General features: G+C 40.5%; 1 long non-coding RNA gene across 1 annotated transcript; it reads right to left on the reverse strand.

Annotated features, from left to right (window-relative positions):
• Window positions 1-776: 776 nt before the first annotated feature.
• On the reverse strand, window positions 777-3461 carry LOC118972264 (uncharacterized). The gene is made up of 3 exons (XR_005061133.2): window positions 3392-3461; window positions 1251-1398; window positions 777-1058 (listed from the first exon to the last, which is right to left on the reverse strand). It is a non-coding gene; the product is annotated as an uncharacterized lncRNA (long non-coding RNA).
• Between the last annotated feature and the right edge of the window lie 13976 nt (window positions 3462-17437).

The following is a 17437-nucleotide window of genomic DNA, read 5'->3' on the forward strand; positions in this document are numbered from 1 at the left end:
GAGGAGGCTCTCATGGCTAAAGAACAGAGAAGGAGACAAACAGGGGAAGACTAACGGAGATCCTCCGACTGGGAGCCAACCGCAAGGAGACAAAGGGCGTCCCCGATGATCCTTGGTGGTCTGCGGAAACTCGTATATGAGTCGGAATTTCTTAGGAAGTGTGGGTCATCACCCAGACTTCTCTAAGAAGGCAGAGTGCCGGAGTCTCGAGGTACCTAGTACTAGGAATTTTCAGCAGACAGAACAGATTTCGGTGGACGGAACAGAAGGAGGAGGGGGGAAAAAAGGGAGCGTTCTCATCTGCAAAGTAGTCACCTCATTTATGGCTGTTGGAGGAGGGGCCTGAGGGTTCGCTGCAGCTGTGAAGGCCTGAGGTGGGGATTATGGCTGTTGGAGGAGGGGCCCGAGGGTCCGCCGCAGCCGTGAAGGCCTGAGGCAGGGAGAGTTCACTCCTCGTCCCTGAGCATCAGGGCCTTGCCGGACGATCATGGTCAATGGCACTGCGATAGCTCGGGGGAGAGTGGCCCACTCCGGGGGGAAAACTTACCTAAAGGTCAGAGAGGAGTGGTGAGTGTGATGAGCCAGCGCCAGAAAAAGAGGACGAGGGCAAGCTGCTGCTGGTGTTGGGGGGAAGACTGGGCCCAGTTGGGGTGTCCCGTCTCCCGGGTTTCAGCACCAATGAAAGGAAAGAAGCGACACACAGCAGCAATTCACCGGAGAATTCCGCTTCATTAGGGAAAGGTGCTGGGTTATATAGGAAGGGGCATGGGGTGATTGTGGTGTTACTTCTATGGGGCTGGTGGCTGTTGGCTAGGTGCTGCGATTGGGAGGGGGGCGAGAGGTGATTAGTCTTCAGGTGGCGCCGACGGGAACCGAGGACCCGGAAGAGAAGCCGGAAGTTCGCCATCTTACTGGTGGGGGCTCTTCAGTTACGTTGTCTGTGTTCTAAATGCCAAGTTCATGTCATAAACTATATTATGGATCTATAGTTTTAGAAGTCTTCATCTTTGCTTGCTTCAAATTCTCCACTTCTATGGCCTAATTCTCCACTTTCATGGCTTAAATACAAAAGGAGGAGGAAGGGGGAGAAAGGGGTAGGGGAAGAGGAAAGTGAGTGGGTAGGAGGTTTTTCTCCATAGTCTGCCTCTCTGGATTAGATTCCACCACATCCCCCATTTAATGACTCCTCTTTTTAGTATCCCAGTGGCTCTATGTATTTAGATAATTATTCATTAGCTGGTCTCACCTACCTTTCAAACTTTATCTCTTGCTCAAGCCATACTCTTCCTTCCCAGCCATACTGAGGGACTTTGCCACTCAAAGTTCCAGACCGAGTCCTTGAACCAACAGCACTGGCATGCCATGGGACCTTGGTAGGAATACTGAATCACTGTAGACCTGCAAAGCCAAAATCTGCATTTAAACAAGATTTCTTAAGATTCATGTGGACATCAAGTTTGAGATCTGCTTTAGATGACCCTTCTTCACTGGCCATCCACCCAGCCACTTGTAAAATTAGCTCCAAGCAGCAATCAAGTAATCTGCAACTCATCTTGGAAGCATTGCCTTACAAACACCTTCCTCCCTTCTTAGCTTTTCCTTTGTGGGCATAATAAAAATTATGTGGGAAAATTTGCATAGGCAAATGGCCAGCACAAGGTATTGTTTTCTGGTTTTCAGTTTCCCTCAGCTTCCCCAACTAAATTGTAAACTCCTTGAAGTCATGAATCTTATTTCTGTTTTGAAGTACCAGTATCTAGTACAATGCCTGTAAAATGGACTTGATAAATTCTGTTGCCTAAAAAGTAAAGGATTGACTTCTAAAACCCATCCTCTCTTGTAATTCAATTCAGCCTCCTGAAAGATCATCATCTCATCTTTAGTAGAGTTTGAAGAGACTTCAGAATCACTAATCCTTTTATCTCTCATGATAGTTTAAATATGGCATAGGGCTGAGCACTAAACTCCTTACACTAAACTACCCCTCACTATGCTGGTGCCAGTACAAAGGATGCTGTCCTGAGCCAAAAAGAAGTGGCCTGCAATCTTACTATACTACCCTACTGCCACTGCAGGCGTATGATTTTGTCCTTCATGTCTGAGAGGAAACATGGGTCTTTTCCTGCCTTGATCCCAGGATGGTTCCCTTTGACTCCAGCTCCAAAGATGTCTCCTCACAGTCACCAGAGCAATCAGCTCCACCATCTCTCCAGTTCTGTGACCTTTAACCTCCATGGTTTCCCAGGATTCTTAGCAAGAAGGAAACCATAGAAACTTCCCAATGATAAAAGCAAGGATTTGTAGCTCCCAGGATTGAAAGGATGTGAGGAAATGAATTATCTGGCACATTAATCTTAAGGATGTTCATTAATAACACTCTTGGAGAATATTTCCATCATAGTGAAAAATTTAAGTGTGCATAGCTTTCAACCCTTCAACAGAAATTGTACTTCTAGAAATGTATATTTCAGAAATACTAATACAGGTGCATGAAGATATACCAAGAATACTCATGTAGCATAGCTTGAAATTGGCAAGAAAACAAAAACAAAATTAAAAAGTAGAGACAAAATAAGCACTCCTCAATGGGAAGTTTGACAATGGTTACATAAATGATGCTCATTTACTTACAAGCAAAATACACAGCCGCTAAGACTGATTACACTTTATATACCTATTGGTGAGGAAAAATACAAATGATAAGAGTGTATAATATGATCCCACTTTTTAAAAAGTATATGTTGGTATATGTATATATTTATAACAATACATGTTGGTATGGCATTTTTTTAAAAGGATGAAGGAATTCACAAAAACATGGGAGGGGTATGCAAAGATGTGGCTTTTTTGTGTTTTTATCAGTTTTTCAAATATTCCATGTGAATATTATTTTTTAACTGGGCCTGAGAACAATAGGAAAGATTTTTCCTATTTAAGTAAACTAAACTGCAAGCCCATCTAATGAATACCGAATTATGGTAACAAAGGAAACAAAAATAAAAGTATGGGAAATTTTTGGATCAAAAGCATTGCTTATTTCCACTAAAAATCCTCAGTCAAATCAGGTAGAGAACTGCCATCTACTGAAAATAGCATGTACTTGGCATGCAAACCAGCACTCCTCTTCTTTGCCCATGGTGGACCTGATGTACACTCAGCCCCACTGCACCCCCAGAGAAGAGGCCCCACTGTCCTTTGAAACACAGTGGTCCAGGGGGTACTCCCCAATAACTGGGAATGGAAGAAAAATGTGAGCTCTCCCTATTTGTGAACCTGTCAAATTCAGTTCTCTCCCCATATCTCTTGAAGCATACATGAGGAATAAAATTTACAGATACCACATGTCCCCAGGGGTATCCCATTCATGGTTATTAAAGGCCCTGAGCCTTACCTGCATCTCCTTCTTAGGACTCCCACTCCAGAGAGAACATCATAGCATACTCAGAGTGATAATGACATTATTATTCCTGCTCTAATTTATTTTTAAAAGTAATTTGCATATATCACTATGCAACCTAAGCTTTCATCATGATCCAAATAGAACTGCACTCGAGAATTGCTCAAATGCTTCATCACTGAAAAAATATTTCATATGCTTGGACTATCCTTCGTAAGTCATATTTAGCCAGAACCAGAATTTTGCACTAAGATTGTTTGCAGTTAGTATTTTAAATTTTCTTCTTCTTTTGCATACTGGTAGTTTCTGTTCTACAATGAATATTTGCATTTGAAATAGAAAATAACTGCATACCAAGTAAGGTGATAAGAATTTTACATACATTATCTTATTAAATCCTCCCAACCATCTTTGGACCATTATTTACCCACTTTGCCAAAAAGGAAACAGGGGCTGCTGAGGTTAACTGGCCTAGTTCAGTTCCACTACCTGATGTAGGCAAGCTACTCATCCCTGAGGCTCTCAATTTTATGGCCTATAAAACTAAGATAGTATCAACCTCGTCAAGGGTAAGGATTAAAAAAGAATGTCAGCTGTGAAAGAGGTCTTATGTGAAACATCAGGTATAAAGAAAACTCTTTTTTTTCTTAAGTTCTCTGCAGATGTCAAGTACAAATATAAAAGTCCTAAACAACAGCATACTGGAACTAGCTCGCATTTGGCTTGGGTACGTCTCCTCCCAACTTCATCATCCTCTGCTTGGTGATTTGCAGTCAGCCGCAGAAGGAGTCAGAATCCAGCTGATGATGCAGATCAGGGCCATTCCCTCTGGAGAGCTGGTTGTTAGCAGTTCACCAGCACACCACAGCCCCTAGCTGGAGAGAGAATGGATTTACTGGTTTGGCTCAAATCCAGGTTTTATTTATTTATTTAGGGAGAATGATTCATAGCTTGGCTGTGTATGTCATGAAGCTTATTTTCCCAGCTGCAATGTGAAGGAATTTTAAGAATGGCAAAAAGAAAAAGCCCCAATACAGCATTTTCCCTCTTCAGCTATTTCAATCTGATTAGGGCAACACAACATACTACATATAACATCTCTGGGTATTGATGTGGGCTTTTTTTTTTTTTCCTAATTTCTATTCTGCCTGTTGCTGTCATTAAGGGCCCAGATGAATGATTTTATGAGTAGCCCTTTTTGTATGGCATACTTGTGCCTCAGAGTAACTAGTTCATTAACCAGCCAGTGTTGCTTCTCCTGAGGAACCATATCTTGCCAGAATGGCTGGCATGGAGACATTAAGAAATAAGGCAGGCAGTGTTGGCCAACATTAGTTCAGTGGTTAGTGTTTGACCCTGGAAATCTTCTCTTTCCTCTGTGATAAACTATCAAGGTCCCCTCATTAGGGTTGAAGAAATGGAAAACTTTTTGCTGAGGTTTGTTGTGCCCTCCTGAAAGTCAAGCTTCGACCCAACGTGGGGTTGAAGGTTAGAGTCCTGCTTCCCCGTCTGTGTGTTCAAGCCAGTGGGCACGCTCACTGGCCTTTGTCTAGTGGGTCCGAGCCTAATCAGCTTCTTTCAGCAACTTCAACTAGGATCCTGTGTTAGGTTCCTAGGAGTCCTATAAGAAAATACCACAAACTTAGTGGCTTGAAACAACAGAAATTTATACAGTTACAGTTCTGAAGGCCGGCAGTACAAAATCAAGGTGCCAGGAGAGCCATGCTCTCTCTGAAGGCACCGGGAGAGGATCTGCAGCTGCCTTTCTCTTAGCTTCTGTTATTGCCAGCAATCCTTGGCCGTCCTTGACTTGCAGGTGTATCACTCACATCTCTGCCTCTATCCTCACATAGTATTCTCTCTGTGTGTCTGTCTTCATGTTGTCGTGTGTGTGTGTGTGTGTGTCCCTCTGTTTCTTCTCTTCCTCTAAGGACCCAATTATGTTGCATCAGTTAGTGTCCACCCTAATGACCTCATCTTAACTTCATCATATCTGCAAAGACCTTGTTTGCAAATAAGGTCATGTTCACAGTTATGCAGGTTGGACTTGAACATGTCTTTTTGCAGGACACAGTTCACGCCATAGCAGATACTGAGAAAGATGTCTTCAGTAACTGCTACGTATTCAGCCCAGGGTGTTGTAAAATAATCAAGCCGAGTCCAAGATGAGGAGAGGCAATAGGAACAGGAGGAGACAGGCAGAACAGATGTACAGAGGGAAGCAGAGAGAACAATCTGAAAGATGGAGAATGTGGTCTCCACTGTATCTCTTCCATCAAACTATTCTTTCCCTTCTTTTTTTTCAAGTGGGAGGCTTTCTCTTTATATACTGTGAAACCATTAGAACCCCAGCCAAGAAGAGTGAGATCCCCAAAGTCAGTGTGGAGGGTGGTGGTTCCTGAAGAACACATTGGCCAGCCAGAAGAAAAATAAGAAGTACCAAGGAAATGTCATAAATCTCCATGAAGCCAAAAGTATCCCATAAAAAGATGCCGTATGATTCTGAATCCCATTTATTTCTACTTTTTAAAGGTTAAAATAGCCATTAAATTTGAAACAATGGGAGTTTGCTTTGTTTTATAATACATTTTTTTTCTTGTACCAATGGTAAATTGTTACTACCAGTTTATGGCGATGGAAACAGAGGCACAGAGAGGTTAAGATCACACAGCTAGTAAATGGGAGATGTTTTATAAAATTCTGTTTGGCAAAATTGAAAGCTGGCAATTCTATGTCTAGACCCAGAATTTTAAAAATTCACTTTGTCAGGTCGAAGTTTCTTAAAGTCTTTTAACCACTGACCTAAAACGTGCCAAAGCCATGAGTTTCACACATATATTCAGCTACAATGAATAGGAGGTTCAGTTCCTTTCCCTAATGAATTCTGTATCTATGGCTTCTTCTCCCCCAAATGTCTCCTTCCGTATAAATTTTCAGCAGGCTGAGAGTTCCTTCACGCTTCCCTTGCAGTGACTATGGATTTGCAGTGACAGTTCCTCGTTGCTTAGAAGCTGCACTTGTCTGTAAGCGTGGTTACTCGGTGGCCAGCTGTGTGCTGAGAAGCCCAGCTTCCCTGGCTGCAGCTAATTGAGCAGTAGCGCCCACTTGGAACAATCAGATTTTTCTTTCCTATTATTTTAGTCTCAATCTTGGCAAAACATTTCTTGCATGAGCTTTCTAAAACTCACCAATGGTAGTGTAGAAAACAAAGGCAGAAGGGCACAACAGTATATGGAGTATTCAAGCCAAAAATAGATAACCTAATCTAATAATCAAAACAATAATGATTGGCCTATACTGTTCCAAAATGTCACTCCACCTTTCTTTGTCTTTGGAAGACAAAGGAAAGCTGAGAAACTGTTTCAAATTAAAGGAGACTAACAAGGCATGACAATTAAATAGAGCATGTGTCCTGGGATTGGCTCTTGTACCAGAAAAAAATTCCTGTAAAAGACATTTGGAGGCAATTGATGAAACTATAATATGGACTGTAGATTAGATATGGTAGTATATCAATGTTATGTTTCTGAATTTGACAACTACACTGTGATTTCATAAGAGAATATCCTTGGTCTTAGGACACATACATTGAAGTATTATGGGTAAGGGTTATTATTCAGCTCAGAGAAACAAAAAGTTGTTGGGAGCCGGGGCTATGTCCCTTCCCCCACGTCTGAACGCAGCATGGGAAAGCACAAGCTTGAGAGCAACCGGTGCAGTCCTTGGAAGTTATCTGCTCACAAAAACATATCTGGTCCTTGAAGATGAGCCAAGACTCCTCACTCTGAAAATAGGGAGACCTTGAGGATGTGTGAAAACACCTCCCCGCCAGCGCCACCTAAGGTCCAATTATCTCCTGACCCACCCCTTACTTGCTACTTGTATAAATTGAGTCTTTAAACAATAAACTTCGCCAGCTTGATCAGACATCCTGTCTTGCTGGTCATTCTTTGTGTCTCTTGCTTGTCTCATATCTGCAGGTGTCTCCGGCACACTCCACGTTCGTCCCGCGGGCCGGGACAAAAAGTAGAGTGGTAGTTACCAGGGGCTAGGGAGTGGGGGAAATGGGAAGATACGTGTCGAAGCATACAAACTTGCAGTTATAAGATCTGATGTACATGGGGATCTAGTATGTAGCATGATAATTATAGCTAATAATACTGTATTGTACACTTAGAATTTGCTAAGAGAGTAGATCTTTAATGTGCTCATCACAAAAAAATAGCATAGTGACAGGAGGGAGGTGATAACTAATGCTGTGGAGGTAATCATTTCGCAATATATAAATGTGTCAAATCAATGCATTGGACACCTTAAATTTACACAATGCTGTATGTCAATTGTATCTCAGTAAGGCTTGGCAAAAAAACCTGTTCTTAAACTCAAAATGTGGTTAGCCCATGTCAGTTATTTCTACAGACATATAAAAAATAGTCATACATAAAAAATAACTAGAAGATATTGAAATATGGCCATTCATTCCCAAGGATGACAGTATTTAAGCAGGCACAGAAAAAAAAGCAAAACAAAACCCTAATTAAATCTAAGGGTGGAATTCACAGACAAGGCAAGATCTTTAATATTGAAAATTTTGAATTTCTTTTTTCTTATTAAGCAATCAATATAATCTCCAGAATCATAAGACTCAAAGCATAAGTTTGAGAAAATATTGTATCATCCTCCCCCGCACACACACATTTAAAAGGGGAAGAGAGTAAGCTGACCGATGGATATAGCCTTCTCATAAATGGTTCAGGTAATTAGTAATTTGCCTGTATATGTGTACAGAGAGAAAAAGAGAGTGAGCAAATATAGCAAAATGTTAAAAATGGTCAATCTGGATAAAGGCTGGATACAGGAGTTCTTTGCATTATTTTTGCAATTTTCTTTAAGTTTGAAATTATTTCAAAATAAAATGGTAACTAAAGAAAGCAAGGGGCAGAGTAAAAATGCCTTGCTTCCTCTTCAATAGCTTCAGTAAGTGATGAGAACTCAGTGACCAACCTCAGACTAGGAGACGGGGAGGCAAAACACGCACCTTCCGGTTTTACCTGCCATCTCTCCTTCTTGCTTTGTTGCATTGAAGAGAGAGCAGCTCAAATTCAGTGGAAAGAACTATACATTATCCACAACCATTCCATAACCAGTCTCAGCTCCTTTACAGCTTTATGCTCCATGTAGGCAGACTCACTTGGTTTTGACAGTATGGTTTTGACATGTATGACTTGAAGGTCTCTATTTGCCTTGCATATATTCTAAAGGTGAGAGGAGAAAGGGGATGGAGGGAAGGAGAAAGGAAAGGAAAGAGGAGGAGAGATGTGGGTAGAAGGGAGAGGGAGAGAGGTGTCATGGGTCATGTGTATTATGTGCAGAAATCAAATACAATTATGGAATGCCCTGGAATCAAGGCTTAGATCAGTGCCTCGCAAACTTTAACTTACCCTCAAATCACAGGGGGTTCTTGTTAATGTGCAGATTCTGATTTAGCAGGTCCCAGGCCAAAGATTCTAAACTTCTAACAAGCTCATAGGTGACACTGATGCTATCAATCTCTTTGGGTAGCAAGGCTTTGAGTGGCTAGGCACACCACAGTTCAGCCACAGCGGAGCAAAGCTCAAAGAATTCATCATTTCGTAGGACTTTGACAGCTGTGCTCCATCACTCACCTGGTTCTTGGGTTAGATCATATTTTTCAGTAGCTCGAGATAGTGGAACACTAACCAGACTTCAAGGTGATGCCAAACCAGGTCATCAAAAACTACATGGCACTAGAAAAATCATAGGGTCACCTCTAACAAAAAGCACAATTCACTGTACAAGACCTGGTGCTGCAGTCCTGGGTTTAAATTGCTTCCCCTGCAAGCTGAGGCCAGCTGATAATCCACACCCTGTAATAGTGCTGTAGTTTTTACATAATGACTCATGAAAGCAAACCAAAAGTGGAAAAATATTTACACAGAAGGCAAATGTCAAACATCAAGAGTGTATTTAACATCGCTGGTTCCTATTTCATTTACCCTTCCCACACCACATTTGTGGAGGCCTCAGATAAATCACTTAAATTGTCGTGCTATTTCCACGGCTAGTAAGCAAAGAAAATAATATTTACAACCCACCAGCGATGCTGTGGAAATGTGCATTGGGTGATCTCTCTCCAAAAAAGAAAAATTTTTTTTGGTAAAAGCTAGATGTGGAAGTCATAAATACAGAGATGAACTCTGTATATTTCCCAAGTTAAGTAGGTGTTAAGCTGAAGTAAATTATCATTTTCACCTACACAGATCTTTCTTTTGAGCTTACTGTAGATCCCGTACAACTTGATTATTGGGGAAAAAATGTCCCCTCATTTCCAGTCTGAGTTGCTAAAAATAGCCATTTGTATTAAATATGTATAGTACAGCTTAGAATTCAAACAACTGCAATGTGATGTATTAATAATGTTATCAATCAAGCAAATGGAAATATAATTAGGTGAAAGTTTATCAGAACACTTAGTTCATAACTTTAAAAATTCATTTTACTTAATATGGATTTTTACCTTCCAAAGATATTGAGCTGCTTTGTGCTTATTGCCATAAAAATCTACCTGTTTAGCCAGAGACGGGTAAGATTCCTCAAGGGAGGAACAACCTAAGACAGGCACAGTCGCAGGGGGGCCATCAGGTGAGAATTTGGGGATCAACAGAGGTGAGGCTCAGAACCTCACCCCCCCTGCTTTGAGAGAAATCTTCTGCATCCGTGGATGTCTTGATGCCCTTGTCTAGCCTGGATTAATACTTAGTCCATAGGCACACACCTGATCATCTGATCATCTACATTTGCCTTCTTACAGCACTAAACTATGTTTTCTACCTTTATCTTGCATCTACTTACCACTTCAGCATTTTATTAAAAATAAAAATAATAATAATAGTAGGAGAAATGGGGGATCAACATATAGATCAAGTACAAAAATCAAACGAATATTCATATTTGACCTGATTGTTTATAGGTCATATTGCATGATCAAAACCGAAAGTTTCTGTGATGACTGCCCTTGTACTGTTCACCATGTAAGAATTTATTCGCTATGTAAGAATTCGTTCACCATGTAAGAACTTGTTCGTTATGCTTCAGAAGATTGGAGACTGACGAGAATTAGGCTTGAGATGGATTAATGATTGTACATTGAGCGTTGACCCCCCTATACTGAATTTTATTGTTGTTAACAACCATTTGATCAATAAATATGAGAGATGCCCTCTCAAAAAAAAAAAAAAATCTACCTGTTTTAATTTCATGATACCACATTTTTTAATAACAAAAGGATTAAAAGCTGCTAACAAAATAAATATGGAAGAGACATACTGGTCGCTCTTTAACGTGTCTTTTAAGTCAGAAAAAAAGTTTTCCAAGTCCAATGATAGGTTCACAAAATATCCTATGCATTTATTTGATGTAGCAAAATTACAGAATTACAGCTACTTTGATCTTCAAGATATTAAGTCATTTAAAAAATTTTTTTTCAAGGTAGGTAGAAAATAACATTTGTCATAACATTTCCATTTACATAGAAAAATGGAAGCCAGTGTTTCCTATTCCTAAGTACTTAGGCTTTGGCAGATGTGGTAGAGTATTTACATCTGATTGTCTCTGTTATAAATCTTTTGAGAGTTTCTGGATTTTTAGTGAGATTAAAAACCCAGTTCTGTAGACATCTGTGTAATACCAATTCCATGCCCAGTCAACACCATCATGAGATGAAATCTTGAACTCTATCTGTATTTACTTTTCTCACTTATATTTTGTGAAATTGTACCTACTTACAAAACAGGACAGGTTCAGGCCTGTTTTAATGGTGCGGGAGTGGTTGTTGTGGAGTTTGTAATTTATAAACTGACTGAGACTGTGTCTACAGAAATGCCAGGCAGCAACTTTCATACTTTGTTCTCCAAGAACAGCTTCAAAATTGCGGGTAGTGCAAGTCAAGAGAATCAACTTGGGTCTCTGTTTTCTGAAAATAAATCCCCTTATTCTGGACTATCTACTAGAAATCACCCACCTGATAAGACTAGGGACACTCAGCCCCAAAGCCCCCTCTCTAATCTCTCAGATGCCATCTCATGGCCAACCAGAGCACCTACCCAAGGCTCATATGGGAAAAAAAAATCATCTTGCCTTACCCTGAAGAATAAGCACTTTCATTATTCAGTGGTAGCCTTAGCATCTGAGTCTGTGAAGAATTTTCCTTTGGAAGCCTTTACCGAACTCAAGAGGTACCCCAGGAGTGAGTAGGCTGATCTGACCAAGAGGAGCCATCAAAGTGACCAGAGACAGTGATGGGAGGCATATTTCCAGTGGTTTTGAAGCTTCCAGCACTCTGCTGCACAATAAAGAAAAATGTTGACAAGGCTGTTGATGCTTTTTCTTAAAAACAAAATACCTAGCAGCACTACAAACTTTTATTGAAGGCCTGTTTGAAGCAAAGGGGGCTAAGGGGTTGTTTAAAAGAATAAGATGGCCCTTGACCTATTGGGTATCATCAACTCATAGCTGGGAATAGCACTTACTGGGAAGTGCCTAAGTAAGTACAACAGAAGATACAAAAGTATGCATAAAACAAGCAGCCAAGAGCTCAGAAGGGAAAATGTTAATGGTCAACCATTAGGGTTCTGTTTTTTGTTTTTTTTTTTAACAACATAATTCTTTGAAAAACATGGGTCCTAGATAACAAGTTTTTGGAACCACACCTGCATTTTCTGGATTCATTTTCTCCTTTTTAAATCAAACCCAGTCTCATTTAATGCCCATTTATTACCCCTTGAGCATTTGATGTCTCTTCATGCCATATGGCCAAATAATAAACTTGCATAAGCCCTGCTGTTCATTGCCTCTGTTCCTAAATCTGAGAAGCCGAGCTATAGAAAGTCACACTGCCAGACCTGTGGCTCCATTGCAAACTGATGATCACTAGCCTTAACAAGGATTCTGAGTGTTCTCCCTAAATATTCCCTCTTTCATTGTTCCCATTATTTTTCCTGCAGAACAAACCATTCCAAAATTTAGTGGCTTAAAACAACTATTTCAATGTCTTTCTCAGTTCTGTTGGCTGACTGGGCTCAGCTGGGATGTTTGGCTCAGGGTTCCTTACCAGCTAGGGGGGCTGGTTGGGCATCTCTCTCTTTTCACGTACCTCTCCAGGTGGCTAGCCTGGGCTTCCTCCCTGCGTGGTGGTCTATGGACAGTCAGACACCTTACATGGTGTCTGGCTTCCCCAGCAGTGGCTCTTTTAAATCTACCATGACAACCTACTTTAAAGGAATAGTTTTTCTTTTTTTTTTAAGGAATAGTTTTTTTAAAGGGAAGTACAGGCTTAGGAAGGATTTGATCTTAAGGCAGGTTATCAGAACTTGCTCAACTATATCTTAGCATCTTCTGCTCTCTCCTATTTTCTAAAACACACATGTGCACAGAAAAACTGTCTCCTTTCCTTATTTCCTGCCTTGAATCTTTCATTGAACTTTGTCTAATTTCTAAAGTTTATCAATTACAGATTTGAGTTTAAAACAACCCTCTTTAGAATATGTTGTAAACTTTTCTGGGAGGTAGTGGAACTGCTCCCAATAATTCAATCTCAGTGTTATATACCTTCAAAACTCAGTGTCATAAAACAATAAACATTTCATACCATAGTTTCTGTGGGCCAGAAATTTAGAATCAGCTTAGCTGAGTGGTTCTGGTCCCAGGTCTCTCAGGAGGTTGCAGCAAGCTATCATCTGGGGCTGTAGTCAACTGAAGGCTTGAAGACCCATTTGCAAGACAACACACTCACATAGTTCTAGTTACAGACAGGAACCTTCAGATACTTCGCATGAGAACCTCTCCATGAATTGCTTTGCTGTTCATATGACATGGTGGCTGCTTCGCCCAGAGAGAGCAAAGCAAGAGAGAGCAAGGTGGAAGACACAATGTTTTTGTGACTAGCCTCAGAAGTCATCCTCTGTCATTTCTGTAATAGCCCACTGGTCACAGAGGTCAGCCGATTCAGTGAGTGGGGACTCCATAAGGTCATGAATGGTAGGAGGTGGGGAATCACTGAGGCCATTTTGGAAACTGAACTCAATTAAGCCAAAGAAAATATAATGACAAGTGGAGAAAAGAAGAGACTAAGGAGGTATGAAGTATTGGAGCCAAGAGCATCTTAAGGAAAAGTCAAGCAAAAATATGAGTCCCGGAGCTGGGAATGGGATAGAAAGTCTTGAGAGCTGATAGTCTCTGACACATCTCACTAAAGGTAAGCCGTGGAACTGAAGTGAGATGAAAAACAGACCAATTTCTCCTCTCCCAAAGTTATTCCTGCACAAACTAATGGTAAACAAGCTGACCCTGCCCTTAAAAGGTCACTTTCAACGTCTTAGCTGAACTGGAAGGAGAATGTTTCTCCTGAATAAACTAATTGGTTTTATGAAGGTACAAGGATATTTTCAGCTCCTAACAAGAGATCAGGGTCGCTTAAATGATATCTTTATTCAGAAAGGACACAGTCTTACAGGAAGTTTACTTTGCCAATGTAATTAATAGTTACTTTACCGAACAATAACGTCCAGGTTTCATGTTGGGATGAAAAGAGGTGATTTTCCAGTTAGTGCTAATTGAAAACTGAAGCAAAGAGAACTTTGCAATCAAAACAGGAAGGGAAAACCAGACCGTAATATGACAAGAACCTTAGTGCTTTGTTCTTTCACAACACATAGGGAAGTGGAGTTTTTTGACTGCTTTCATCATAGCTAAATTTCTTGGAAGAATGCCGTCTAAATGCTGCCTGTACTTCTTCACCTCCCCCATTTCCCTCTGGCCTGGTTTTTGCTTCCACCATTTCATGGAACCTGCTTCCATATGGTAAACAACGACCTCTGTGTTGCCCAGACCTTGTTGGACATTTTTCTGTTTTTGTGCTTCTTGCTCTCTAAGCATTGCTGACTCACTTGCCCACCCTACTGTTCCTGGAAACACTCTCCCTCTGGTTTGTGGGATAGTTTTCTCCTTGTTTGCCAACTGTGTAAGTTTTGTTTCTAGTATCCAAACTCCACGTGCTGGGGATCCTGATGGTTTTGTCTCTTGACTTCCGCACGCCTTCTGCATAAACTTATCCAAACACATGGCTCCGATACCATCTACACTCCAATAGGCAACATTAATATTTTTAGCCTTGATTTCTTCCTGGAACTCAAGACTCCCATATGCAAATGCCTTCTTGATATCCCCCACTAGGCAATTTCACAGACATCACAGAGTATCTCCTGATACTCCTGGTTCTTCAGCTTCCAAATCTGTTGCCCCACCCCAATCCTTACCTATTTTGTAAATGGTACACTTCTCACTTAGTCACTCTGAGGGGAAACTTCATTTTATCTTGATTCATCCTTTCCCTCACTCTGATGCAGTTCACCAGAACTGCTGTTGATTTTATCTCTAAAGCCCATTTCAAACCTCCCAGTTCTCCATTACCACCCAATCTCCTTGCTCTATCCAACCCATTCTCTGCACAGAAAATAGGTTGATCTAAAATAAAAATCTGATCATACGACAGTCTACTTAACATCCTTCACTGGATTCCTACTACACTTAGAATCAAATGTAAATTTGCAGAGCCCTCTAATCTGCTATAGGACTTGGCTCCTACCTACCTTCCCAAGCTCATTTTGTTTCGGCTCACTACAGCAGCCCTCTCCAGTCTCAGGGCCTTTGCATATGCTGTTCCCTCTTCCTAGGAGCTGTTCCCTACTTTTTTTATGCTGAATCTTTCTCTTCCTTTGGATCTTTGCTAATTATTGTCCATTCAGAGAGGCCTCCCCTGACCATCCTATCTGGAGTAAGCCCCTTTGTTCCCCTTTTTCTCTTCTTAGCTGCTTTTTTCTTCCCATCATTATAGTAATTCCCATAGTTACAATAACAACCCAATTTTTCCACAAATAAGAACATTTGGAGACTTTTAAGGAACTTGTAGATTTGAAACAAATCAAAGGCAACATAAATAATGAACTACTTCTCTCCTAACTTGGGAATCCTGCTGGATGGCCTATCATACCCAGCAGCACCCATACCTAAAAATTGATAAGGTGAATCAGTGTGTCTGAAACCAAAAATAAGGGCATTCTTGAGACCCCTTCAGTGGAAGGTGTTCAGCCAAACAGTTCCTGTTTTGCTGCAGTCTCAGCCCTCAATGACTTAACATGCAGAGACTGGAAGAATTTTCTCACAAAAAGTCTCATTTCCTGTGTTTCTCATCAGAGTTTATTGTGGTTCTCTTTATCCCTACTCTAAGACCAAAGTCCCAAGAGATGGACCTGTCTTGATAGAGTAAGAGAAGGTTTGAACTCAACTTAAATTCTTCTGCATGAGTGCATGAATGAAACTCCAGATTAGATTTCAGCACTTAAAAATACATTTATAGAAAATATCAACATTAAGAAAATACACCCATGAAGTTCTCACTTTTATGTCTACATTGAGACTTTATGTCATATACACTGAACTGACCTAATAATTATGCAGTTGAAGTTGTCATATACTTGGCAAATTTGCTTAGGAATTTGAATTCTGCTCTAATACCTTAAACAGCCTTCCATTTCATTAATAAATCACTGAATGTTGGGTACAAATCCCCAGCAAGTTTTCAGTGAAATTGAACCCACTGAAGCTCCTATTTTCCAACATTCATAAAAGCTATAACCACTTTTGTCAATTTATGGATCCTGAAATTCTAGCTCACAAAGGAACCTATGTTCTGTTAAGTGAATTCAGACCACCCCCCAAGGAACCAATAATGTTTCAAGTGCTTTAGAATACATCATAAGACAGCAAATGGATAGATAAAATTCTCAGAGAAGAAATCCATTTTGCATGGAACAGCCTGTATTGGCAAATCATCTTCAGACAGTTAAAAAAATAGCTGTATATAGAGACTGAAGCACCACATACTACCAGGATCAAAGATCCCAGGCTCATCTGTCCCTAAGGAAGCATTAGGAGGAAATGAGCCCAGTCACTCATGTTTGTTTCTCTGAGTAAGAAAGCTTATTTCAGAATGAAATGCCTTTTATATTTTTCTCCTGCCACTTACATAGTCCTTATTCAGGACCTCATTAAAAATTAAAATGATGTGGAAAGAAGCATTTTTATTTTGTTTTTGAATTGTAAGGGTCAAATGATGGAGCTAAGAGTTTGTTCTCAGCCTTCCAAGCAAGCTGTAGCTGTTAAGACCATGTCCTTCGCTGCTTCTAAAGAGAGTTGTTTATTCTGGCCCTGCAATGAGTTGTTCAGCTTGACTTCTATGTAGAAAATGACATCAGTTTCATCTTCAATTCATAGTGTCTGCTGAACTTCTGGGAGAAATTATGAGATGCCACAAGCTGCAAGACACAGCTCTTTAAAAAAATTGTTCAACAAATGCCAACATGGTCCGTTCCTGCTCTCCATGAGTCAGCCAGATTGGCCAGGCCTGAGCATGGTGCCTTCTTCTTTACTTGGGTCCTGTGGACACAGGCTTCCTTCAAACTCCTTCACTTTCAGGAAGCAAGGAAGACACACAACCAAAATATTTCAGAGCTGGAAGAAACCTAAGTTATTGTCTTTTGTCTTCCAATGCTCTCATTTTGTCTTAAAATCATTGACCAATCTTTTATTTTGGAGTTGATTAAACAGAGTAGAATTTTCTGACATTCTCAACAAATGATTTAATTAGAAATTTATCACCAGACATCCATTTTAGAAGGGAAATCTGTAAGAAAGGGATTAATTTTCCCATTCTGGAGTATACCTGGCAATCACACCACAACCCAGAAAGAAACCCAAAGGTGATGATTTTGTACTTCGGGGTTTTAACTAGGACTGCTAACAATTGTTTATCAATGGAACAAATGTTTGGTAAAATCCAGTGTTTAGCAAAACTTACTGTGATGACATGTATGGCTTGTACTTCCCTCTTACCTTGACAGGGCAACATGTCAACTTTTCAGTTTTCTTCCCTTAGGCTGATTAGCTCTAATAAAAAATATCAAA

The sequence above is a fragment of the Manis javanica genome, chromosome 5 (genome assembly GCF_040802235.1).
Source record: "Manis javanica isolate MJ-LG chromosome 5, MJ_LKY, whole genome shotgun sequence".
NCBI classification, from domain to species: Eukaryota; Metazoa; Chordata; class Mammalia; order Pholidota; family Manidae; genus Manis; species Manis javanica.